A 12,238-nucleotide genomic window follows, 5' to 3' on the forward strand; every position below is an offset into this window, starting at 1 on the left:
TAATCCAGTTCTTGATTGATAAGGGTATTTAAGGTGGCCCACATTACTAGACCCTCATTGCCTTGACAAAGACCTTAATGGTAGAAACGCGTTGGCAGCAAAGAGGGACCATAGGATCCATCCAGAACCGGTGTGGGATAGATAAGGACAAATAGCTGAGGCTGAACCCGGGTTTTTTACATCTTCCCAGTTATTATATGCATCTACTTACCTGGATTCTGGTAGGAGGCCAACTTCACCTGTAACTTTGGTGAATTGATGTTTCAAAGGAGGCTCATTATTCATCTAGAAGCTCCTTTTGTATATTGTATTGCATGTGCCTATATTAATTTGTGCTTTGAATAAATGTGTGTTATACATTAAGGATTTTTTCACACAAGCATTTATTCTGCATATAGCATCGGGATCATTTTTGAAAATATTCTATTTGTAGTTTATGAATTTATGGTGAGACAATCTGCACTAGATTTTTTTCTTCTTTTGTCTTTCTTCACATATTACGACACACATTGGTTATACCTCATTTTGATTTGGAGATAAGAAGTCCAAAGACATTCGTGATACATATAAGTTAAGTATTAATTGATCATTCTTTGGAGCAGGCGCTAAGGTGGGACACCTGATATATTTTTGTGTAAGCTTTACTATTGGAGGAGTTAGATACCTCCCCCTTAGGAGATCTCACCTAAGCAGCCAGCTTGGCGCAAACATACAAATACCATTCTATTTGTGTATTTTGTTGTGCAGTATCTAGGTGTTAATTTGTTTGCAGCCAAAACATGTTCTCTATAAGAGAAAATAGAAAAGTGGTATTTGAGAATGCATTTAATGAAAACCAGGAAAAGATTATCCTGGAAGATGATGACGTAGAGGGAATAATGAAAAAATTAGAATATAAATTAATGAAAGAAAGTCGCATCTGGTGGGAAGTGAGCACCCTGGAGAGATATGTGGCCCATCAATTAATTCCTAGAGGACTTCAAATTAATAAAGTTTCCTCATTCCATACAGCATCAGAGTCCTTTAAAAAAGAATGGACCGGAATTATAGAAGGGTGTTCATTCCAATTAATGAATTTAATAATTAAGGAACGTCATTTGGAATTATTAACTCTAGAGGAAGAAATTTGTGTATTAAAAACTCTGATTGCACCTTTTTCCAAATCAACAAATTTTAAAGAGATGGAAAAAGATATAGAGTTTAGATTAAGAAAAAATGAAAGAGAATTGATTAATAGAAAGATAAAAAAATTTAATAGAGATAAACAGGAAGTTTTAGAAATTAATACCCCAGAGGAAATGGAGGGAGGAACAAGAAAGATAAGAGGTAATCTGTCAGTAAGCCAATCAGAGGAGACAGGAGATTTGGACAGATGGAGAGATGTAAGAAGGAGAAAAAATCTTAGTAATAGAAGCTCCCAATTTAAAAAAACTTATAGTAGTAATCAGAGACAGTATACTTTTAACCAATATAATAATGAACCAGTAACAGAACATTGGGATTATGATGATAGAAAATTGAAATACGACAGTCCACCAACACACAGAGGAGACAATTATAGGACTGGAAAAAGATGGGAAAATGATAGATTAGATCAAAGGTTCTTCCCTCAGATATCAAACAGATTTCAACCTTTACAAAAAATGAGAAGTGATCATTTTTTAGAGAGAGAGAGGCAAGACTTCAGAAAAAGATAACTAATAAAACACATAGAGGTAAAAGGGCAGGTATTAACCTCAATAGAAAACATAATCCAAAGAAAAAAAGAAAACGTGATGATAATGTTTCGAATAGTAACACACAGGTAGAAGAAAAAATTAGTAAAGTAAAGATCTTTAATCTCAGCCAACATGTACTAAATCCTTATGAAGTTTCACTTTTGGAGAAAGGATTAAAATTTGCCCCCACGTGCCATATGAATAAATTTAATGTATATGTTGACTTACAAAAATATATACATAAACTTTCATTAAAAAGGTTCTTCGCTTTTAAAACCGATGAGGATCCCACTATAGCTGAGGAACCTACGAGTTCCACTACGTTTAGACAACGTTCGGTATTTTGCCCCACATATGAGGGGCAATTTTGTTGAAACTTTTAACCAATTAGTTCAAAAGGATTTAGAAGAACTACCTAGAAGCAAAATAAAATATAATCTGACTAGAAAAGAAAACGAAGCATTGAAACAATTGAAGGAAAATAAAAATATAATTGTAAAACCGGCAGATAAGGGGGGAGGGGTGGTATTGATGGACCGAATAAAGTATGAAAATGAAGTGTTGAGACAATTATCGGATAATACTACTTATAAAAAATTAAAAGGAAACCCTACAAATAAGATTCTAACGAACTTGACCAATTTAATTAAGGAATATGTGGAAAAATTGGCCATAACAGATATAGAATCAAAGTTTATAATTAATGAGGAACCAGTAATACCGGTATTGTACATCCTACCAAAAATCCACAAGGACCTAAATAATCCACCTGGCCGCCCCATCGTGTCAGGAGTTAATTCGGTCACAGCTAACCTATCAGAGTATATAGATTATTTTTTACAAAGTCTTGTTTTAAAAAATAGGTCTCATCTTAAAGATACCCTGGACATTTTGAAGTTATTGAAAACGATTAAATGGGAGGAACATTTTTTACTTATTACCGCTGATGTGTGTTCACTTTACACCATTATTCAACATCAATTGGGCTTAGAAGCAGTATCCTTATATTTAGAAGAAAGTGAATATGCTATAGTTTTAAAAGAATTTTTATTAAAAGGGATAGCTTTCATTTTGGAAAATAACTACTTTCACTTTAAGGATAGTTTTTACCTACAAAAAGTTGGGACAGCCATGGGCACCAGATTCGCCCCAAGTTACGCCAATATTTTTATGGGCATGTGGGAATCACAATATGTGTGGAATAATTGTAAATATGGGGCGAATCTGGTGTCATGGGCGAGGTATATAGATGATATTATTTTTATCTGGAGTGGAGGTCGAGAAAAATTAGAGGAATTTTGTAATTATCTAAATGAGAATACTTTTAACATAAAATTAACTTTTAACATTAGTGATTGTACAATTAATTTTTTAGATTTGACAATTTATATACAGGAGGGCAAAATCTTGACATGCAACTATACAAAACCCACGGACTCAGGAACTTTTTTAGATGCTCAGAGCTGCCACCATGAAAATTGGCTGGATTCAATTCCTAATAGCCAATTACGAAGATTAAAGAGGAATTGTTCAGAGAATAATATTTTTGAAGAACAAGCGAACAATATGATAATAAAATTTGAACATAGTGGGTACAAAAAAGAGAAGGTACAGGCAGCTATGGCAAAATGCATAAATCTCGAAAGAGATACATTACTAACTGAGAAAAGGACACAAATCCAAAATTCTAATGAGGGTTTTAAGTTGGCGTTTATCACAGATTACAATTCACAATATAAGCAAATCGAACGAATTGTGAAAACTCATTGGCCTATCCTGAAAGCAGATCAAGTTCTTAAACCTTTACTTCCGGATAAACCAAGATTCATTTATAGAAGAGCAAAAAATATTAAGGATAAGGTTACCAAAAGTGCACTTTCACCCCCTAGGACTAGTGGTAGAATTACCACTAAGGGCTTTCAGAGATGTGGTACATGTTTAATGTGTCAAATAGTTAAGGGGGTTAGGAAGTGTTTGAATGTAAAGATTAATGGCATAGAGAAAAAAATAGAAGATTTCTCTACATGCAACTCAAAAAATGTTGTATATTATATAGGATGTAATTGCAATAAATATTACATTGGTAGAACATCCAGACCCCTAAAGATAAGACTTGCGGAACATATCCGTAACATTAAATAGGGTCTAGAGACCCATGCATTATCATCCCATTTTAAAGATATCCATAACAAGAATATCAGGGATATCAAAGAATTTGGGGTTTTAAAACAAGTAAAAGTGAATTGGAGAAACAATAATCTACCTTATGAGTTGGCTAAAGCAGAGATGTATTATATCTATTCCCTTAAGACTCTACATCCGGGAGGGATCAATAAGGATTTTGAAATTAAATGGTTCTTAAATTAAATTGTTTTATTTATAAGTTCATTATTTATATGGAGTTTTTATTATCTATTTATTATGTACATGTGGTCACTTTAATATAAGGCTGCTTTATATAATATATTTTGTACGTGTCATTTCACAGATATATTTTACCGATAGGCTAATATGGGATAAATGGACTTTCTAAACCATAAACTTCAGCTGTTATTAAAGCACTGACAATGTATCGATTTACATGGAAGGCATGGTTATTGATATGTCACTCTAAGAACTAGTGAGGCATCTCTACTACAAGCCCCAAGCATCCTCACACAGTGCTACGTGGACTTCCGGGATCGGCGGGACTTTTTGACTACAAATCCCAGAATCCTTAAGGCCGCGTGACGCGTACTTCCGGCCATTACGCTCAGAGCAACGGAACTTTGTGTCCGTCGTAAGGACATAACGTTCGGACATCACCTGTATTGGTATTGGACACTTGGGGAAGGAATTACTTATCCCAAAGTGCTGTGTGTCTTACGTGAAACACCGGAAGGAGACGCGTGGGGACACACGTGGACCCGCTTACCGGAAGTGATATGGATGCTGTTTTTTAAGTAATAAAAAGAAAAATTCGGGGTTGGTGCAATATGGATAATTTATGAATTTTAAATATATAAGTATAGGGGATTTTAATGATTATATATATTGTGATATATGAATTGATGTTTCGAATTATATATTGTAAAGAAGGTGGCTCCTCCCAGTAATCCAGTTCTTGATTGATAAGGGTATTTAAGGTGGCCCACATTACTAGACCCTCATTGCCTTGACAAAGACCTTAATGGTAGAAACGCGTTGGCAGCAAAGAGGGACCATAGGATCCATCCAGAACCGGTGTGGGATAGATAAGGACAAATAGCTGAGGCTGAACCCGGGTTTTTTACATCTTCCCAGTTATTATATGCATCTACTTACCTGGATTCTGGTAGGAGGCCAACTTCACCTGTAACTTTGGTGAATTGATGTTTCAAAGGAGGCTCATTATTCATCTAGAAGCTCCTTTTGTATATTGTATTGCATGTGCCTATATTAATTTGTGCTTTGAATAAATGTGTGTTATACATTAAGGATTTTTTCACACAAGCATTTATTCTGCATATAGCATCGGGATCATTTTTGAAAATATTCTATTTGTAGTTTATGAATTTATGGTGAGACAATCTGCACTAGATTTTTTTCTTCTTTTGTCTTTCTTCACATATTACGACACACATTGGTTATACCTCATTTTGATTTGGAGATAAGAAGTCCAAAGACATTCGTGATACATATAAGTTAAGTATTAATTGATCATTCTTTGGAGCAGGCGCTAAGGTGGGACACCTGATATATTTTTGTGTAAGCTTTACTATTGGAGGAGTTAGATACCTCCCCCTTAGGAGATCTCACCTAAGCAGCCAGCTTGGCGCAAACATACAAATACCATTCTATTTGTGTATTTTGCTGCTCTTGTGGGTTTGGAGCCGCATCCCAGCCTTGAGAGGCACAGAGACACCGTGAGTCTAATGTGGTGACGGTCGCAAGCCAATCAGTGCTCACGGACCGGCAGCCAATCATCAGAGGCTGCCATTCCTTGAGCTCCAATTGGTTAGTGAGCAGCGCCACATTACAATGATGGCAGTGCTGACAGTTCTCAGCGTGTGGCAGCTCCGTCCTGCGCCACCCTGAGCTCACCCACCGCACGGCCCTGGCAGGTAAGAGAAGGGAGATGGGGCCTTACTGTGGCTTAATGTAAAAGAGGCCTTATTGTGGCATAATGTAAAGGGGGCCTTACTGTGGCATAATGTGTAAGGGGCCTTACTGTGGCATAATGTGTAAGGGGCCTTACTGTGGCATAATGTGTAAGGGGCCTTACTGTGGCATAATGTGTAAGGGGCCTTACTGTGGCATAATGTAAAGAGGGCCTTACTGTGGCATAATGTGTAAGAGGCCTTAATGTGGCATAATGTAAAGAGGGCCTTACTGTGGCATAATGTATAAGGGGGCCTAACTGTGGCATAATGTGTAAGGTGCCCTACTGTGGCATAATGTATAAGGGGCCTTACTGTGGCATAATGTGTAAGGGGCCTTACTATGGCATAATGTGTAAGGAGCCTTACTGCGGCATAATCTGTAAGGGGCCTTACTGTGGCATAATGTGTAAGGAGCCTTACTGTGGCATAATGTGTAAGGGGCCTTACTGCGGCATAATGTATAAGGGGCCTTACTGCGGCATAATGTGTAAGGGGCCTTACTGCGGCATAATGTGTAAGGGGCCTTTCTGTGGCATAATGTGTAAGGGCCCTTTATCGTGGCATAAGGTAAAGAGGGCCTTACTGTGGCATAATGTGTAAGAGGCCTTACTGTGGCATAATGTAAAAAGGGCCTTACTGTGGCATAATGTGTAAGGGCCCTTAATGTGGCATAATGTGTAAGGGGCCTTGCTGTGGCATAATGTGTAAGGGGCCTTACTGTGGCATAATGTATAAGGGGGCCTTACTGTGGCATAATGTATAAGGGGCCCTACTGTGACATAATGTGTAAGGGGCCCTACTGTGACATAATGTGTAAGGGGCCCTACTGTGGCATAATGTGTAAGGGGCCCTACTGTGGCATAATGTGTAAGGGGCCTTACTGTGGCATAATGTATAAGGGGGCCTTACTGTGGCATAATGTGTAAGGGGCCTTACTGTGGCATAATGTGTAAGGGGCATTACTGTGGCATAATGTATATGGGACATTACTGTGGCATAAATGTATAAGGGGCATTACTGTGGCATAAATGTATAAGGGGTATTACTGTGGCTTAATGAATAAGGGGCATTTCTGTGGCCTAATGTATAAGGGGCATTACTGTGTCACAAAACCACACACTCTTTTCGTCCTTTATGTTGTATTTTTTTGGGAGCATCAAATTATGGCCTTGCCCCGGGTGACAAAAATCCTAGTTTAGGCCCTGCACAGGGGCAGGGAGCTGCTGCTAGAGGGACATGGGAGGGATAAGCTGCTGGTGGGAGAGGAGACACAGGGACAGGGAGCTTCTGGTGGGGGACACAGGGGCAGGAAACTGATTGTGAGAAACACAAGGGGGTAAGCTGGAGAGACACAGGTTGGTGGCATACCTGCCAACATAACCCTCTCCGGGCGGGACACAATGCTCTGGTCCTGTACTTCCCTAGTAATTTATGATTGGTGGCGGCTCCAGAGGTGGGGCTGCAGTACAGTCCAAAATTCAAATGGGGGAATCACACCAACTGCCAGTGAGTCCCAGCCAGTGATGTTTGGCAGTGTGTGAAATGACAGTTGGTGTGACTCCCCTATTTGAATTTTGAACTGCGCTGCAGCCCCGCCTCTTACCAGGGAAGTCCAGGACCAGAGCATTGTGTCCCTCCTGGAGAGGGTCATGTTGGGAAGTATGTGGTGGTGTTATAGTAAAGACAAAGGAATGGGTTGCTGATGCTTGTGAAACACAGGAAGATGGTGCTGAAGAGACGGTGGGATAGAGAACTTTTTTTTTAAGCAACCTAACATTGTAGACTCAGCTAATGGCAGGAGTGCTAAAAAAGCATCTTCAATGTATTTCACACTGTCATAGCCGACAAAGCTTATAGCCCCCAGCCATTCACTTTAAAGTTTCCTATACACAACTATGTGTGTGTAAAGATCAGTCTTCACATTGTTCGAGAGAGAGAGAGAGAGAGAGAGAGAGTGAGAGTGAGAGTGTGTGTGTGTGTGTCCGGGGTGGTGAGTTCCACAACCTCTCTAGGACCACTGTAAGCCCTGTACAAGTCTAATCTGTAGAAGTCACTAAGGTCCTTAAAGGAATTTTCACCTGTCTGCTCTCGTCTTATCAATATGGGTCGCAAGTTGGCCTTACTTTTCCAGCCCGTATGCACCTCTTTGAGGGCACGTCCCATGTGGATTTCCTCTGGGTACTGATGCATTTTTGGATCAACAGGCGGCGGCTGCAGCAGTGACAGATTCCTCCTCACCCTAAGTATTTTCAACTGTTCTATTTCATATTCTGCTCTAGTGTGTGTGTGTGTATATATATATATATATATAAATATATTGAAGGGTAAGCACCTTCAATGCAGAAATATTTATTCACAAATGTAATGGCGTAATACTGATTGCAAATATATATATATATATATATTTGCAAAGAATAACTTATTTTTATATAACATGCTAAGTGTAATATAACACACACCACGGTCTCCCGCACCAGAAGTGAATTTGTGAAAAATTATTATAATGCTCGTACCAACATTAATTAGGTCATAATCGATTACAATGCTGCGGCTCCCATAGACAGTTTCCTCGTTCCAGAGGTGCATAAATATTTAGGGAAATAAAAAGAAACAGCCTCCAATCATGTGGTATTATGATAAACACACACTTTAATAAATAACAATAATTAATAAAATGTATTTATTGGCGAAATGAGAAATTAATTAACATACTGAATACTTTAAATCCGGCAGGTTTAAACAAGGGGTATGAAATTGCCCAATTTTTATGAATATGTTGTGTATTTATTGAATCTTTGATACCAGTCATTTATTGAATTGTTGATACCAGTATTTTATATCAATCATCTTATATCTATAATTCTAAATCATTTGTACAATAAATATTTATGTAATTTTAAAATATTTTTAATAGTATTAGGTTTTACTATTCTTGATATTGGCATTGCGCATTCTGCTAAGAAATTCCTAAGGGACATTTTTCAGGCTCTGAAAACGATTTTTAATATACAAATATTTTTTTAATGTATATGCTGAAACATCTACATTCTCATTACAGTATCTCCTTGGAGAGGTCTGTGTAAATATATGATATTAGTCATTATCCATATTCAGTACATCCGGGGATAAACCACAACAAGATGGTACTTACTTCAGAATTAACACCATATTAAGATGCATATATAATTAATCTATTGGAAATTGGTCCCCGGTGTCATATATTGCTAACACTAGCTTTGTTCCAGACACCGCAAGTCTCCTACAAAATGGCCACTGTTTTCTTTCTAGGTGTAATGGTTAGCGTTACTGCCTCACAGCACTGAGGTCATGGGTTCGATACCCACTATGGCCCTAACTGTGTGGAGTTTGTATATTCTCCCTGTGCTTGCGTAGGTTTCCTCCGGGTACTCCGGTTTCCTCCCACACTCAAAAAATATACTAGTAGGTTAATTGGCTCCCCACAAAATTGACCATAGTGTGTATGTGTGTGCATGTGGTAGGGAATATAGATTGTAAGCTCCACTGGGGCAGGGACTGATGTGAATGGTAAGTTATTCTCTGTAAAGCGCTGTGGAATATGTGTGCGCTATATAAATAACTGGTAATAAATAAATAAATAAATAGTGCTGAAACCAGAATCCATTGGACACTAGATTTAGAATTACATGCCAATAGGACTATACAACTCCATTCCCGCTATACATCCTGGTACTTTAGCTGCGACCATTACATACTATGCACATGCGCGGCCCACAGCAGTGAACATATTGCCGCGAAACTTGGAAGTTCCCACACATGCACTTTAGAGATGCGAGGACTCTGAGCATTTTGGCGGGAATACAGTGGCGCATGCGCGAAAATCTAATTAATGTAAGCATTGGTATAAGTAGAGTCTCAGTGCAAGGTTCCTCTGCTGCTATTTCCCTTGAAGAAGTCCCCAGAGTACACAATGGGACGAAATGCGTTGAGAGTTCCTGTGGTCACCTCCTACCTAAGACAGATAAGCTGATTGGTTTTTACTTCATTGCAAGGGTTTTTATTATTATTTTTATTAGTAACAGAATACCACACGGTTGGAGGCTGTTTCTTTTTATCTCGCTATGGGCTCTATTTATTAACACTATTTTTACTAAAATAAAGTGAAAAAGGGTGTTTTCACACCCTTTTCACATTACTTTAGTATCACTTAAAGTTACTAAAGGGCAATTGGAGTAGAATTCGTAAAGTTCTACTCCAAACCCTTATACCTTTTTTTTTAGTAATCAGATCGCATTTTCCATAATTGTAATGGGAAATGTGATCTGGCCAAAGTTACCAAAAATAAATTGTGAAAAAATACCGGGGAAAGCCCTGTGATAATAACGCCACCTGGAGGTGGCGTATCCAGGGTCTTCCCCGGTTACCGGACTCCTGCTCTGCTCTAACAGGCAGATCAGAGCTCGGAGCGAGCCCCAGTGATCAGCGTGTGAAAGGGGCTGTGAGCAGGCGTTCGTGGTTCTTGGTTATAGCAAAAAATATGATTAGGGGAATGATCTCCTACGCGTGTCAGCCATGCGGCCTTCCTTAGGGAATTAGGTGAATGTAGTCCTGCTACGGGTGGTATTTATTCGTCAGCTTGCGACGTCATGGGGGTGTGCCTCGATAATTGGCACAGTCTCCATTTGCATCAATAAATAATATATACACACACTTGAATTATGTCGTTTCTTGATAAGAATGGTTATAAAACGGATTTGTTGTTTAAGTTAAAGATGAATCCTTCCAGAGGCAGTAGTGGTGAATAATAATGTGGTAATATCAGGTGGTGGTTTTAGTAGGTTAATTGGAGTGTGCTCTTGAATAACGAGCTTGTTCAGCAGACAAAAATGATTCCTAAAATTGCACTTGGTACTTATTTTTATTTTTATTTATTCTCCTTAATGATTAAGGGAATAATAAAGTAAAACTAATAAAAGTGGGTATTACTAAATTGGATGTTTTGAGTTAAGGCCCCCATACATCAGAGACTGATTGCAGCAATCGTGCAATTTGCAATCGATTGTGTATAAAAATCTTTCCCTTTTTCAATCGATTGTGGCAATTCTGCTATCTGCAATCAATTGAAAATGGGAAAGATTTTTATACACAATCGATTGCAAATTGCATGATTGCTGCAATCAATCTCTGATGTATGGGGGCCTTAAGATATGTACTTTGTGTAAAAAAGTGTAATGATGTAAATAAATATATTCATTACATGATGAGATGTAACAATTTAATAATTTTGTAAGGCTCTGGTGTTGAAATCAACAATAGACGTTATATACAAAATAAAAATAATAATAATAATAATAATAATAATAAAAAACTAATAAAAAAATTGTAATTAAAAAAATAAATTATATAAAATATTAATAACATTTGGAGAGGTTTGGATACACATAATCTATCCAACCACTTTAAACTGTATCACAAACAAGACCCAACACGCGGGCAGAGGAACCATCTATTTCCACATGGAGGAGCCCTCTGATGAAGTCTAAAAGATGAAACGTGTAGGGGCGTGACCTAGCGTTACCATTTCATGTTACGAGATTGTCCAGGAAATTACCTGCTTGTTCCTGGAGACTCGCTTCTTTTTAAGCTGTGCTTACCTGCGGCGGTCTGACCGCTTCCGTTGGTACATTATTCATGACATATGGTTCATGTACTACATGTTTTTAATAAATGTTTGAGATAATGCACCATTGGGCGCTCCCTTTGTTTACCTTCTAGAAATGTATTTACCTGTGTTGTGGATACGGAGACCTTTGAAAAGAGGGAAGGACGCCGGCCCATTATACGAGGCAATGCACGCAGACCCACGGTGATAAAAATCCTTTATTGGGACTAAACTTTATTTAAAGACTTGCGCTGCGATTTGTTTTTTTTACTAAATATATATATAATAATCCAAAGTTACCGGCGCTCCTTTCCTCCACCAACTGCCCTGGTGCCAGTCCTCTATGAGAACATACATACAACAGAATGGACGGCACTCATGAGACTGATGAAAATATAAAAAAGACCATGACACCGGTCAGCGTGCACGCGTGTTGTGTATATATATTATATACACACATACACACACACACACACCAAATGGCCCGACACTACCACAAAGGGTTCAGCAGCTAATGGTGCCCTCTGGAACATTTAAGTTAAACACGGATTTACCTTGACAAAAGGGGTGTGCGAACCCCGAAAAGTCAGCTATGCTATGATTTAATACAGCTGCTTTCAATTTTTTATCTACAATGAGTGCCGCTGTTTGCTTTATGTGGACATATATATATATATATATATATATATGTCCACATAAAGCAAACAGCGGCACTCATTGTAGATGTTTGCCATGTATCAGAAGATGTCCTCATAAGC

Source organism: Taudactylus pleione, unplaced genomic scaffold (assembly GCF_031769625.1).
Source record: "Taudactylus pleione unplaced genomic scaffold, aTauple2 ptg001956l, whole genome shotgun sequence".
Lineage (NCBI taxonomy): Eukaryota > Metazoa > Chordata > Amphibia > Anura > Myobatrachidae > Taudactylus > Taudactylus pleione.